Here is a 13,521-nt window from a genome sequence, read left to right as displayed (position 1 = left end):
TAGGTTAAGCATTGTCGCTCACTGCCAATTAATTTATTGAGACCTAACTGAACCTGGTGGGTGTTAATGGCCCATTGCTAAGGTACTTACCTGCCCTTACCAATAACCCATTTTCCAACACAGGGTGAGCATGTTTGCATAGTGCATTCTCGTATTGAAGTCTACGGGAGGCAGTGCTAGGTTTGAGGGTGTACATGAGTCCATTAGGGACACATCATCAAGTGAGGGTGAATGGATGAGCAGGCATATAGGAAGCAAATAATTCATGTGTTACTCCTTCAAGAAGTATGACACCTCATAGACTTTTCAGTATGTCTCTTTTACCCTTAATTCAAATTGGATGCATCAATGGCATTTTTCAAATTGCCCTCCTGTTTTAGTACAATAAACCCACATATATTTTAATTTCACACAGGTGTCATGAAATAGCATGTAAGAAGTTTTCCCTATTTATTAGGGATGTACTTTTCTTTGCTAGGTAGACAAAGCCCACAAGTCTTTCGGGATCAGCATTGTGACATTTATTGAATGCCATCAATGACACTCGCTGGCAAGGTTGGTTAAACTTGGCATTATTTTCAAATATCCCTCCTTACTTGGGTCAGCTCTGGTGTTAGGCTTTTTCTCCGGAACCCTTCAGAATAACAGATGAACTTTCAGAGGTTTCCCACTAACAGGAACACTGTAGACTCGTCCTTTAACAGTTTGGCCTGCAGTGCCAATCATAGCAAGTGTCTACAGGCACAAGGGCACACACTCGTATCACTCAGCCTCTCTTTGAGCTCTCTGGATCCAGCTGACTCACAGGCCAAATAGGTTCTGCACTTCTGGAGGGAGGGATATGGTCAGAGGAATACTCAGAAGCAGATTTACAACTTTTCATGTAACACAGCTTAGCAGTTGCTGTGTTGCGATGCATGAAAGGGAGAGAGCAGGAGAGTGCCATATCTACTAAGTTATGGTGCTGTTTTCCTCTATCCCTGGAAGGCAGCCATTAGGCTACAATGCTCCAACACACAGCTGTACCCCACAGTGTAACGGTGTGTATGTTATGTCAATCATTGCTTTTTACTGGAAGACGAGCCTTCCAGTACAACATCTATGCTTTAATACTTTGCCTGCTTTGTATGTGTACTGTACAGTGCAGCACACATACTGAGTTAAACAAATGTGGAAAGTTTTAAAACTCGCTCCACAATTACGCCTGTTGTGAGGAGGTATCCATGTTTGGCACAAATTCCTGTCAACCAATGTTAGTATAAAGGGGTTTGCTTCTTAACCAATTGGGTAATTGCATGGGAATGCCAATGTACCATCCATCGAATACTCCATTGACAAAGTAGTGCAAAGTAGAGCATAGCTCTAGTTTGTGGTACTTTGACCAACCTCAGAATGCAAGTCATGTTTGCAGTTGGAAAGTAAATATCACATCAAGGCTTTGTGCTGGGTTTGCATTACAAACTGACATGATGGTTGGCCCATGCTCACAGGAAATATGATACTTGCTACTTGACGGTCCCTCAGAAACTGCCAAATATGTAAAAATACAGGTTAATATCTGGGACAGATACAAAAGAGTGGGTATTGGACAATGGCACAGATGGTCAAGAACCTTAATCTTTCCATTTACAAAGCTATTTGTTAGGTGCTGTATAGGAAAGTCAACCTTTTTGCTTTGATCACCCCAATTTTTGACTTATGCTGGAAGGTAGTGACCCTGAAAGTGCCCTGGGCTCTGATTACCACCCCCAGGGCCAGTGCTCTGTCCTTTAAAGGTATATGGGAAATGGTATAATTCTAATTGGCCAAGACAATCTACCTGTAAGTCTGTAGTATATGGTAGGGTGTGTAGATTTAGAGACCCCAGTGGACTTCTTTCAACTAAGTGTGCAATGCAGTGGTGTCTGGTGTCATTTTAAATCTAGACCTGCCCTGCAGGCTGGTTTTAAAATACAACTATGTCCTAATTCGTTTTGGGAATTAAACATACCTATAAAGTCCAAACCTACCTTTTTATTACATATACTTCACCCCAAAGGCCTGCCTTAGGTGTCCCAAGGGTAGGGTGCATTGTTATAAAAAGCAGGGACAATATAAAATCGGTTTTATATGCTCTGGTAGAGAAAACTAGCTAAAGTAGTTTTTTCCCTTGGTAGTACTGCCAGCCTCTGCATCTTTGATCCCCAGCCACATGGGACCCCACCTAAGTAGATTAGGAGAGTGGCGTGATGTTTTTAGATACACTTGCGGGTTGGGTTATCGAGGCACACATTCCAAGGAGACAATTTCTCCATTTGATTTCTGGAGAATATTGCTTTATAGGTCAAAAATATGCCAAACTTTGCAGAAAGTGATCATGGCAGAGGGAGGAAACTTTACCCCTTTTGGTTGGAATGTCCCACATCTACCACCCCCAAAATTAAGGATAAATATGACAAAGAAAAAGGAGTGGATTCCCTGAGCAGCAACAGGTAGAAAAGTTCTGGAAGGAATCATATTAATGTCCAAAGAGAGTATCATCCCAGTTGACCCGTGGTAACTGGATGTTGCCTAGACTGTGGGAGACTGAGTCCCAGACCCCAAGAGGCAATCCAGAGCTTCTGATCCCCTGGCTGGTAGTGCTGGACACTTTTCAATCAAAACTTTTCAACCACATCGAAGACGAGAGTCAAGCTGGTGATGTTGAACCACTACTTGGTCTGACCACGCTGGTTTGTCCAGCTGAAAACTCCGGAGCTCCTCACCATCGATGCAGAGGACAAAGACTTCCAGGGCTCACTGAGGCATCGCACTGCAGTGGGCGGCTGTCGTCAATGCAAACTCTGGATTTGAGGACACAATCGCTCGACATCTAGAAAAAAAGCTATTCATCTGTCGATGGGTATATTGTGGGTTCAATTGCTGCCTCAAACTGGAGTTTAGTATTAGAAGTGTGGCCGAAGTCTTTGGGATCTCATAAATGTTCATAGTGGGTACAGTAATTGCACCATCACAATGGCAGAGATTTCCACCACCAGTATGCTGTGGATAGCCTGAAGTATGTCACCAAAGCCAAAATGGGCTACTATAGTTCCAGTGATGGATGATATGTTATTGAAAATGGTCACAACTTGACAAGTAGAGGACCTCTCAAACTTGCTGTGTTTGCATCACTGGAGTATACATTCCTATCACAGTATATTTACAAGTACTCTCATATCAAGAATGTTGGTCTATGGGGAGAGAATGATTAGAGAAATTGATCAGCTGATCACGTACCTGAGCCTCACATCCCACTGAAGATCCAATCTACACTGTGCTACACACAACTGAGAGACATATATCCCAGGAGATCTGGATGACAAGAGAACAGACAAAACAATCTCCTTATATTTCTCTGTAAAAGTAAAGATAATATGGTGAATGGCTGAATCAAGTTTAGAGGTAAGAAGAGGACCAATTTCAGGTTTACAGTTAGCATTACTATTAAGACAGATGATAGGTCTAAGAGCGGGTCATGATTAAGGAAAGTATAAGAACAAGGAACAAAAAGCTAAGAAAGTTTAGGGTTAGGCTAATGGCAGGGGCACAGTTAGAGTTTGTTCCAAGAGATGAGGCATGGATTACCAATGGGCTTGAATGTAGTTTTGGATAATAGGATAGGGCTACATGTGCAGCAAGAGGCAGTGTTAGATTTTGAGATATTAATAAGGAAACTGTTTGGACAAATAAAAAAAGATACTTTAAAAGACGGTGGTCATTGAAAATTGGCGCTACTCTTCAATGGAAACATTTCCACATATATGTATTTTATGGAGATGTGCATTTCAATGCGTGTTATTGCAAAATCCGACAAATTCATTGACGTAATTTCCAATAAAATGATGTCCTTACAAAGTATGTTTCTCAAATGTGTTGAGACGAACTTGTCCCTTTATTTCCCCCTTATGTCCCAGGCACCCAGACACTATTTTATGGCATTTTATACAAGACCTCCTACTATTATGTATTAGTAATATGTTTGATGTAAGTTCAGTTACATTTGGCACATCACAGTATAAACCTAAACCCACCTAATTGAGACTTAACACGAGTAGATAGGTGATTAATAAGTTAAAATTTGAACTAGACCATGAGTGTGGTTTTGGGCATAATACATGCCAAATATAAGAACGCTACCTTTCTTTCACTGAAATGTGTACATTCTCAAGTTTATCTTCTATTCTTTGTTTTGTAGGTGTTTTAAAATCTGTTGGGCTCTACGACACACCAACAGTGTCTCCATTCTTTCAGTACAATAGTTCACTTGTGGCTAGTCACCTTCATCAAAGGTTTCAAAGATCCAGAAACAATGCTTCCATAGTAAAGGATGCCAGCTCCTCTGTTGCTGATATATAAATCCCTGTCCATGTTTTTTGCTAAATCCCTGTAACAATATGAGCATGCTGATGGTCAGGGATTTAGGAAGAGCAGTCTTGAGTTAGCCATCTGAAGGACTCTATCTAACTATGAAAAGTTTCAATACTCCACAACAACATAAATGAATTGGAAGTGGAACTCAAATGGGGGGCTTACCATTAATTACAAAATCAAAGTCCTAATGACAAAGGAAGAATCTAATAGTCTACTTTAAAAAATGATAAACATATTGGGCCTGATTCACAAACTGCACTTTGTCAAATGTTTTGTGGCACTAAAGATGTACTACAAATTGCAGTTCACAAACTATGTACAGACTTTTACGCCTCTGCATTATCTATACCTATTTGTGCAGAGTACTCTGCCCAACTGCACAGCCTCCACATACGTAAGTATAAGCTTTAGTAGTACATGTGGGAGGGACACGAGAAGTGGCTTACAGCCACCCACACAAGAGAAGCCAATTACAATACTTAGGAGTGAAGACAAGTAAGTTACACTTTTGTAGTAAGTTTCCACTTGGAGTCTGTGAATACAAAAGAAATAAACTTTCTACAAAATGTAAACTTACTCAAAAGTATGCTACTTTTGTGAAACAGGCCCATTATTTATAGAACCAAGCCTACTGTATATGAACTAAGGGTAAGAATAACAAATACAGTAATGGTGAAAACTTTGAAGTACACAATGAGAAAGGTAATGTTGTAGAATGGAAAGGAGATGGTTGGTAGAAGTAAATTTGTAGAGTTGAGAAGAGGAACATGAGATGAGAGAAGGGAAAAGAAAGATTGCTTGGTAGCAGAAAGGTGAGAAGGAAAATCAGGGAGGCATGATAGAAGCTGCAATGTGGAGGCAATTGTTAACAGGCTTGTGAAGATTGGTGAGGGTTTGAGAGAATGGTGTGGATACGATGACCAGTCACAGTTGTAATGAATGTAGATGTTGCCTTTAACGTCATCACTCCATGGCTGACGTGGAGTAATACAATGTGTCACTGTCCACAACAAAACATATTCTTACCATATGCCATTCTTGCCTCAGCCCTCACTCTTTCACTCAAATGTTACTCAAAGGTAATAGTTTTCAGTTTGATATAGGGAGCTGCAGCCTCCAATAAACAGTGGCTGTCAACCCACCAAGTTCAGGTTTTACTGCTGTGTGAGTGGAGGCATTTCACTAATGTCTCTACAACAAGCTGGAGTAATTCCAAAAAACGTGCAATACTCTACTGGATTCCCTGCCGTGGTGACCTGCTCTGCATTCTTTGTTTTATTTTTCAAATATAAACACCCAAAGCAGAGTGTGATTTGTTTCTATAAAATAGAAACATATCCTTGGTAAGCATGGTGCTTTCTACCTTTGCAACAAGGATATTTCAGCCTTTCTCCTGTTCATAACCACCCTGGTTTGCATGGCAGTTGCATACATCAAGATATTAACTGAAAGGCTTTACATAAATAGAGAGGTCCTTCTGGTGCAGTATATGCGAGTGGCAAGTGGGAAATGAGGGTCAACTAAAGGATGGGTGTCAACAAAAGGATTCTGATGGAAAACCTCGAAGACTTCTGTCTGAAAACCAAGTGGTTACTCACCTCTAAAAAGGGAAGGGTGACTTCAGGTTTGGCAGAGCTTTTGTTGGGGTGGAAACACCCTCTGCATGGTAAGAGATGTACATGGAGGACCTTTGTTCCATTTTGGGAAGCCCAGGCCTTCCTGGTAAAAACATGTGAAGTAGATATGTGTACTGGTGCATTCCTGTAAGATTTGTGGGACATGCACTGGAGGATGGGAGAGTCAGACTCTTTCTGTGTATTTCAAAGGGCTTTTTGATTCATTAACAATTCACAAGGAAGGGGCCTGGACACATCTCAGGAAGAGAGAGATGGGGCTGATAATGGGATCATAAAGAGTATGGCTGAGGACACTGGATTAACCTTTTGATGCACCTATCATTGTGGCTGACATCTAGGTGTGAATTCTGGTCACTCCCATGAATCTTGTTGTAGGTTATCCAGCCTGCTGAGACAGACATCCTTCCGGAGGAAGAAGAAAGAAGAAAGATGTCCATTTCGAATAAGCAGAACCCCAACATAACTTTGAAGACCTAGACACTAAATTACATTTTGTGTCTGGAAAGGGATTATAAGTAGGGCAGTCTGAGACCCCAAAGCTTTGTCATCTTCCATGCAGCCAGATGGGCTGTATGAGGAAGGAAACTCAGCAAGACTTCTGCCTGTGACCAGGACTAGGAGTCCATGTCTGCTAGTCTCCCTGCTGGGTGAGGGGACATCACCCAGGGAAACCAAGACCACCTGCCTTGGAGCCTGCAGCACCAGCACCTGTCTGCTCGCCAAGACCGGTGTACCAGTGAGGATGAGGAAAGCATTGGAGAGAAAAGGGATCCCTGACGTGAGGACAAGTAATATTCAAGTGGCAGCAATGCAAAATCATTGTAGTGTTGGAAGGGTTTGCATCTGTGTGTTTTGAAGTACCCTATAGCTATAAGGTGCAATTAAAATGTAAAGTATCATCTTGACATCAAATGTTGAGTGAATTACCTGTAAGTCTTGCCATCATGTTCAAGTTTGTGTTTAAAAGAAAAAAATGCTTTGATTCCAGTTGATTTATAAAATTTTGTTCGCCAAATTATTGGGTGAACAAATCAGTAATATTTATGCTCTATGCAATTATTTTTCTCCATTACATAAAAATGTTGCAAATTACTTAATTTAATAACATTCTGAAAAACAGTAGACTGATTATTCTCCCATCTAATGCCACCTTATAGGTACAAAAGGGAGGAAAAAACAGGGTTTTGTAAGGCATTTGCACAAATAACAAACTGTGTGAGGTGTGAGGAAACCACTCCAGCACCTTTCGGGCCATAGCCCTTGTGCCAGACTGATTTGATGAAACCATATGCCAGGAGGGGTTGCCATGGACTGAACTAAGGACAGCAGTGGGGGAAACACTCTCCATTTACAGGCAGGGCTGTGGCCCATGTGCCATGCTGATTCGGCAACCCCGTGTGCCAGGAGGGAAGTCACAGACTGAATCTAGGAGTATGGTGGAAGAAACCCACTTCCACATCAATTGGTTCATCACCTGTGTGTCAAATTGCTTTGGCACCCCATATGCCAGGAGGGGCTGCCATGTTCACCAACATCAGGTCAGCTTGACCGGACTTGTAAATGCCCAAGTAACAAACTTGTGTACCAGGAATGGCTGCCGGAGACATTGAGGCAAAGGGTCTGGGTCATTGCCCGAGACCGAGAAACTGCTGTGACCAAGGTGGGACCAGACAGCATTTTATGGACTGTACTCAATGAAACCCGAGGGTCAACAGGACACCTCCCTGAGCCCTGTCAGAGCAAGGAGACTATCCCCCATTCCTTAAGAGGGAAAAGTGACTTACCATGCACTTACCAGATCAGAGCACTCCGATCATCAGAAGCAGCTGGCAGTGTAGCTCAAGGATAGAGCTTGCACCTACCAGGTGCTGCTGTGTGTTACAGTGCGCAGCCAGGCCTTTCCGATCTGAGGCAGGACTGTGCTGTATCGCTGAAGGGTTCCATACCACCAGAGAGGGTAAGCCAAGAACTGGGCCTCAGGGGCCTGGGGGATATACTGCCACTGGTGCTGCAACCCAATAGACCAGAGGTCTTCAAACTGGGGGGCGGGCCCCCTTTGGGGGGCCTTAAGTGATCGGGGGGGTTCCAAACTCTGGCCAAAAGAACTATTATACAGATAACATGCCTTTATTTTAAGCAGAAGCATGTTATTGTAGTTTTAAAAAGGTATCAGTACTTAACTGCAATGTTTAAATAGGTTTAGACATATTTAAACATTGCCATCTTTCTAAAATAATTGTGAAAAATTCTGAGGGGGGCCCAATGATTTTTATTTTTCAACTGGGGGGGTGCGGCATTAAAAAGTTTGAAGACCACTGCCATAGACTCTAGTGACTGAAAGTTTACATTCCCTGGATACACTCATCAGTGTATGAGGAGTAACATTGAAACCATTGATTAAAAGTGGGAAGACAGGGAGTGACCTGACAACTACTAGGGCCCGGATTGTGTTATTACTTTTGAATGTCATTTACCTTTGTATGTATAGAGTTAGAATTACAATACTTCTTTTTATATAAAAGCACATATTTGACTTGACATTGATTTATTGTTTGCACTGCTTGCACGTTGAGTTATGAGTTGTGTTCACTGATCTGTATCTGCACTTTCCTCCGAAGGAGTCTTGACTCCTTGAGCTACCCTACTCAACTTCAAGTCAGGGCAGAAGGGTGCTTGACCTCATTGAGCAGGATCCATAGTAGGTTGGGCCCCAGGACATCGGGAGTAAACAGCCTCAACAACCTCGGTTGGGCTCAATAACTCCTGTATTCCCTGTGGCCCTCTGAATGGGTTCAAACAGCATGACACCAGCCAGCTTGTCAAGACTGAATGGGGGGGAAGAGACCGGGAGGTTAGTGGTCCAGTGTACAGTCTCCCAAGAACGTTAATCACAAAAACATGAAGGTACACTGTTCCAAGAAGTGGAAAAACTCCAGGGGACCTGTTTCTTCAGGAGCAAGAGCCCTCACGCATCACAATGGCTTCATCATTGGGAATGCTCCTCGTCAGGTCGGGGCTGCAATGCCTGACAGGTTCCCAAAGGGGGGCTCTTAGCCGTGCTACTCTTATAGTGACTGGTGTGTTCAACTATACAGAGATGGACACCTTATTACAGGCACCAAGAGAAACAGGAGAGAAAAAATTAAAATTGGTTCTTCATCTCAAGACACATCATAAATGTAATCAGTTCAAATGAGACGAAGGCCAATATTGAAACCAAGCCCAAAGTAAAAAATGAGTGGTAATGCTCAATTACTCTCAAAAACAAGAAACTTAAGAGGCCTGAAACTGTCATGGAACCTCTAATCATGGGTCAACATGTTTCGCGTCTTGTGGTCCAGCCGGATCCATCGACTCTTCATTGGGACCAAAAGAAAAATAACTACTTCTCCTAATAACATAACTAAATTGAGTCAACTGGTTAAGTCAAAATAGGTTGCCCTGAAAGACAAAGGATTGAGTGAATAAGCGGTAACCAAATTATTAATGATACCCAACCTGTGGGAAATAGTGTACACACGTGACAAAAGTGTTTAGTGAAAATTCACATAACAAATAGAAGAATCAGGCTTACCATCCCCAAGTTCGAGATGCAGCTCCTTGGGAAAACACATGCCAGGGACTAAAGCTGATGCTATTCATAGACAGTAATCATAAGGAAAGATAAATATTGTCATAACAATACTTTTGAAAGCAAACTGATAACCTTTCTAGCTCCATCTTGTCTAAACAATAATGAGATCATTCATAAAGACTGGTGATGTAATGGGCATCATAAAGAAATGTTGCTTCTGTTACAACCCAAAAGTAACTAAGGGCCTGATTACAACTTTGGAGTAGGTGTTAATCCGTCCCAAAAGTGACGGTAAAGTGACGAATATACCACCAGCCATATTACGAGTCCATTATATCCTATGGAACTCGTAATACGGCTGGTGGTAAATCCGTCACATTTGGGACAGATTGACACCTCCTCCAAAGTTGTAATCAGGCCCTAAATCTGTAAATTGTTATAACCATTAAATATGGGTTCCTGTACAGGTCAAAATCATTTCATTAATTCATGAAGTCAAAAGGGGAGTCCCCACCCATCCACGTTGGAAATACCCGACCGGCAAATGTGAAAGCATTTCTAAAAAGCCGACCGTTTGCATGGTAGTCTAGTCGGCACTGTAATAAAAAAAGAAGGGGGGAGAATACTTACAATTACATCAGCGGTCCACAACGTTGAACCTACCCTCCAGGCAGCGCTCCCGAATAGTAAAAATCGGACGCTGTCGGAGCCATAATAAGCGCAGCGAGATACAGAAGTGATAGTGTCTTCCGGCTTGCGCGCGTCTTGTATTGTCGAAACTGAGGTAGGACAAAAGGTGTTCTACCGGTCATAGAAATAAAAAACGGACAACAATTATTGAAGGTTCGTGTAAAAGGGAATGCTCATAGAAAACATGTAGTAAAGTTGTAACTAAGGCAGGACAAGGGGTATTCTACCATTCCTAGAAGTAAAAACGGACAACAATTGGAGGCTCGTATAAAAAAGGATCTACTCCTGGAAAACATGTTGTAATGTTATGAGGATCCTACTCATGGAAGGAAAGTAAAATATTGTTTTGAACTAGGCATAACAATTAAAGAGTGGAATTGTAACAAAATATGTGTTGACAAAAAAAGGGGGGAAGGAGATTATTAGTACTAAAAAACACTGTCAGGACACCTTAATAATGAAGGGTTGATGAGCGGTCATTAATACCCTTATTAACGAAGGGTTGAATAGTGGTCATTACTGGATGGACCAAAGGGATAGAATGCACGATTGTGATTTAGGGTGAGAGATTTCTCCAGGGTATCTCATCATTCAGTCCTCGTACACTAGTCCCTAATTAAAAAACCCACCTCTGTTCAATCCTAAAAAGAGAGCGTGAGTCATTTGATCGAACTCTCGGTGCTTCTAGAATCACCCACCATAGGTCATCAGGATTGTGTGGGGTGTCCAAAAAATGAGCACAAAGTTTGGTGGTGACACGTCCACATCTAATATTGCTTCTGTGTTCATTAATACGTACTTTGACAGGTCTCGTTGTCATACCAATGTAGCGCAAGCCACAGGGGCAAGTAATCATGTAAATGCAATTCTTGGTGTTACAATTGGTATGTTTTTTGAGTCGCCATTTGCCAATGGGATCTAAGTCAAGTGTCGTTAGATGTCTAGTCAATGAGCAAACATTACAATGGCCACAAGGATGGTGTCCATCAACTGGGGGGAGGTCCCACAACGTCCTTTGAGTAGAGGTGTTGTGATTAATTCGTGGATGAGTATGAACCACAATATCCTTGATATTGGCGGTACGTTTAAATGCGAATAATGGTTTTGGAACATCAATACCCCCACTCACTAATATTGACCATCTTTTATTGATCAATTTCTTAATGTTGTTTGACAAAGGGGTATATGTAGAAACACAAGTCAAACGAGTCTGTGGGCCTCTTTCGGTGGTTGCCAACATGGCATCCCTATTATTGTTCCGTGCTCTCTTGCGGGCTAAGCTGACAATCTTCGTAGGGTAGTGGTGTTCATGGAGTTTGTCTTGAAGTGCATTGGCCTGTCGTTCAAATTCTCGTGGTGAACTAAAATTACGTCTTAGCCGCAGGAATTGGCCGAAAGGTAAGTTGTCTCACAGAGACTTATGATGATGGCTCTCATACAGAAGTAGGCTGTTGCAATCTGTTGGGTTGTGCTAAGTACTTGTGGACAGCTTACCATTGTTAATAGTGATCATGAGGTCCAAAAAAGGTAAATGGGTAGAACAAACTGTGGCAGTAAATTTCAAATAAGGGTCAAGAGTGTTAATCCATGCAGTAAATTGATCTGCATTTATCAATGGACCATGCCACACAATCAGAATATCGTCAATATAGCGCCGCCATAATTTAATGTAGTTCTGAATAGGATTTGTGGTTGGCAAAATATTCCATTTTTCTAAATCATATATATACAGGTAAGCTAAACTTGGTGCGAACGTGCTACCCATGGAAGTACCTCTGATCTGATAGAAAAATTGGTCCTCATACTGAAAACAAATTCTATCAAGGGAAGTGATGCACATTGCATAATGAAAGTGATGGGGTAGCCAATGATGGGGTAGCCAAAGGGGTAGGATCTTCATAATGGGCCGATTCCACAACTTGTAGAGTAGCCTCCTGAGGAATGTTGGTGTATAATGCTTCTACATCCAGAGTGATGATGCCCTGTACATCCCCAGTACAATTGATGGATTCAATCAAATTTAGGACGTCTTTAGTGTCCAGCTTGTGCCAGATGTTCATCCTGCTAAATGAAGGCCCTAGTCATCAAGAAAATGCCTGCTGGGTACTCCCTAGTCAGTATTCCATTAAATACAGGAATTTTTATTGATTCTACAAAAAGAGTTCAGTATTAGCATGTGTGTGTGTGGTAGGCAAGGCATTTACTAGGAGGAAAAGATAACCTTGCACTTTGCGTATATAAAGCCAAATACCACACATAAAAACCAGTACTAGAGAAATTGAGCAAAACACCTGGCAGCAACATTTACATGGCAAATTTATAGAGGGGGTGATCATAGGAGCTTGACTAGCTTGTTACTGCCTCCCAGTTCCAGGTCATTTACAGGCCAAAGGTCACAAGTAATATTCAAGTGACAGCAATGCCTCATCATTGTAATGTTGGAGGGGTTGTATCTGTGTGTTTTGAAGTAACCTATAGCTATGAGGTGCCATTAAATGTAAAGTATCATCTTGACATTACATTTTGAGTGAATTACTTGTTAATCTTGCCATCATGTTAGCCAAAGACCTGCTCAAGCTTGTGTTGAAAAGAAAAACATGTTTTGATTCCAGTTGGTTTATAAAGTTTTATTAGCCAAATTAGTGGGTGAACAAATCAGTAATATCTATGATCTACAGAAATATTTTTCTCCATTACATAAAAATGTTGTAAAAAACTTAACTTAGTAGCATTCTAAAAAAACAGTAGTCTGATTATTTTCCCATCTCCTATCATGCAACCCTTTAGTTACAAAACGGAGGAAAACCAGGATTTTGTAAGATTTTTTCACACATAAACTGTTTATTGCTTTTCCCACACTCCATGGAGCTTCCAACTTACTCAGAAGCAAACACTCCCCTTTCAAATTCAAAATAAGTCACTAAATGTCACTAACGGCAAATATAAAGAGGTATGTGTGCCCATTATATTCTAGTAGAGGAGTGCCCATGTACATAATTACCTAAAAATCGACTATATGGCTACTCAGAGTTGTGTGACTCTTTATAGCCTCCATATTCAACAGTCAATAATGTAACAGATCATCCTAGTTTCATGCATATGGTTTTATCACAACGTATCCCCAACAAAAATATTCTCTGTATGTAAACCACAAAAGTATTGAAAAAAAATATTGTGAACAATAAAAACAGACAAGCATATTGATTTCTAAATGTATAGCATTATTTA

This window comes from Pleurodeles waltl, chromosome 11 (assembly GCF_031143425.1).
Source record: "Pleurodeles waltl isolate 20211129_DDA chromosome 11, aPleWal1.hap1.20221129, whole genome shotgun sequence".
In the NCBI taxonomy this organism is placed as follows: domain Eukaryota; kingdom Metazoa; phylum Chordata; class Amphibia; order Caudata; family Salamandridae; genus Pleurodeles; species Pleurodeles waltl.
The sequence above is the reverse complement of the archived record's forward strand: the minus strand, read 5'-3'. Positions refer to the sequence as shown.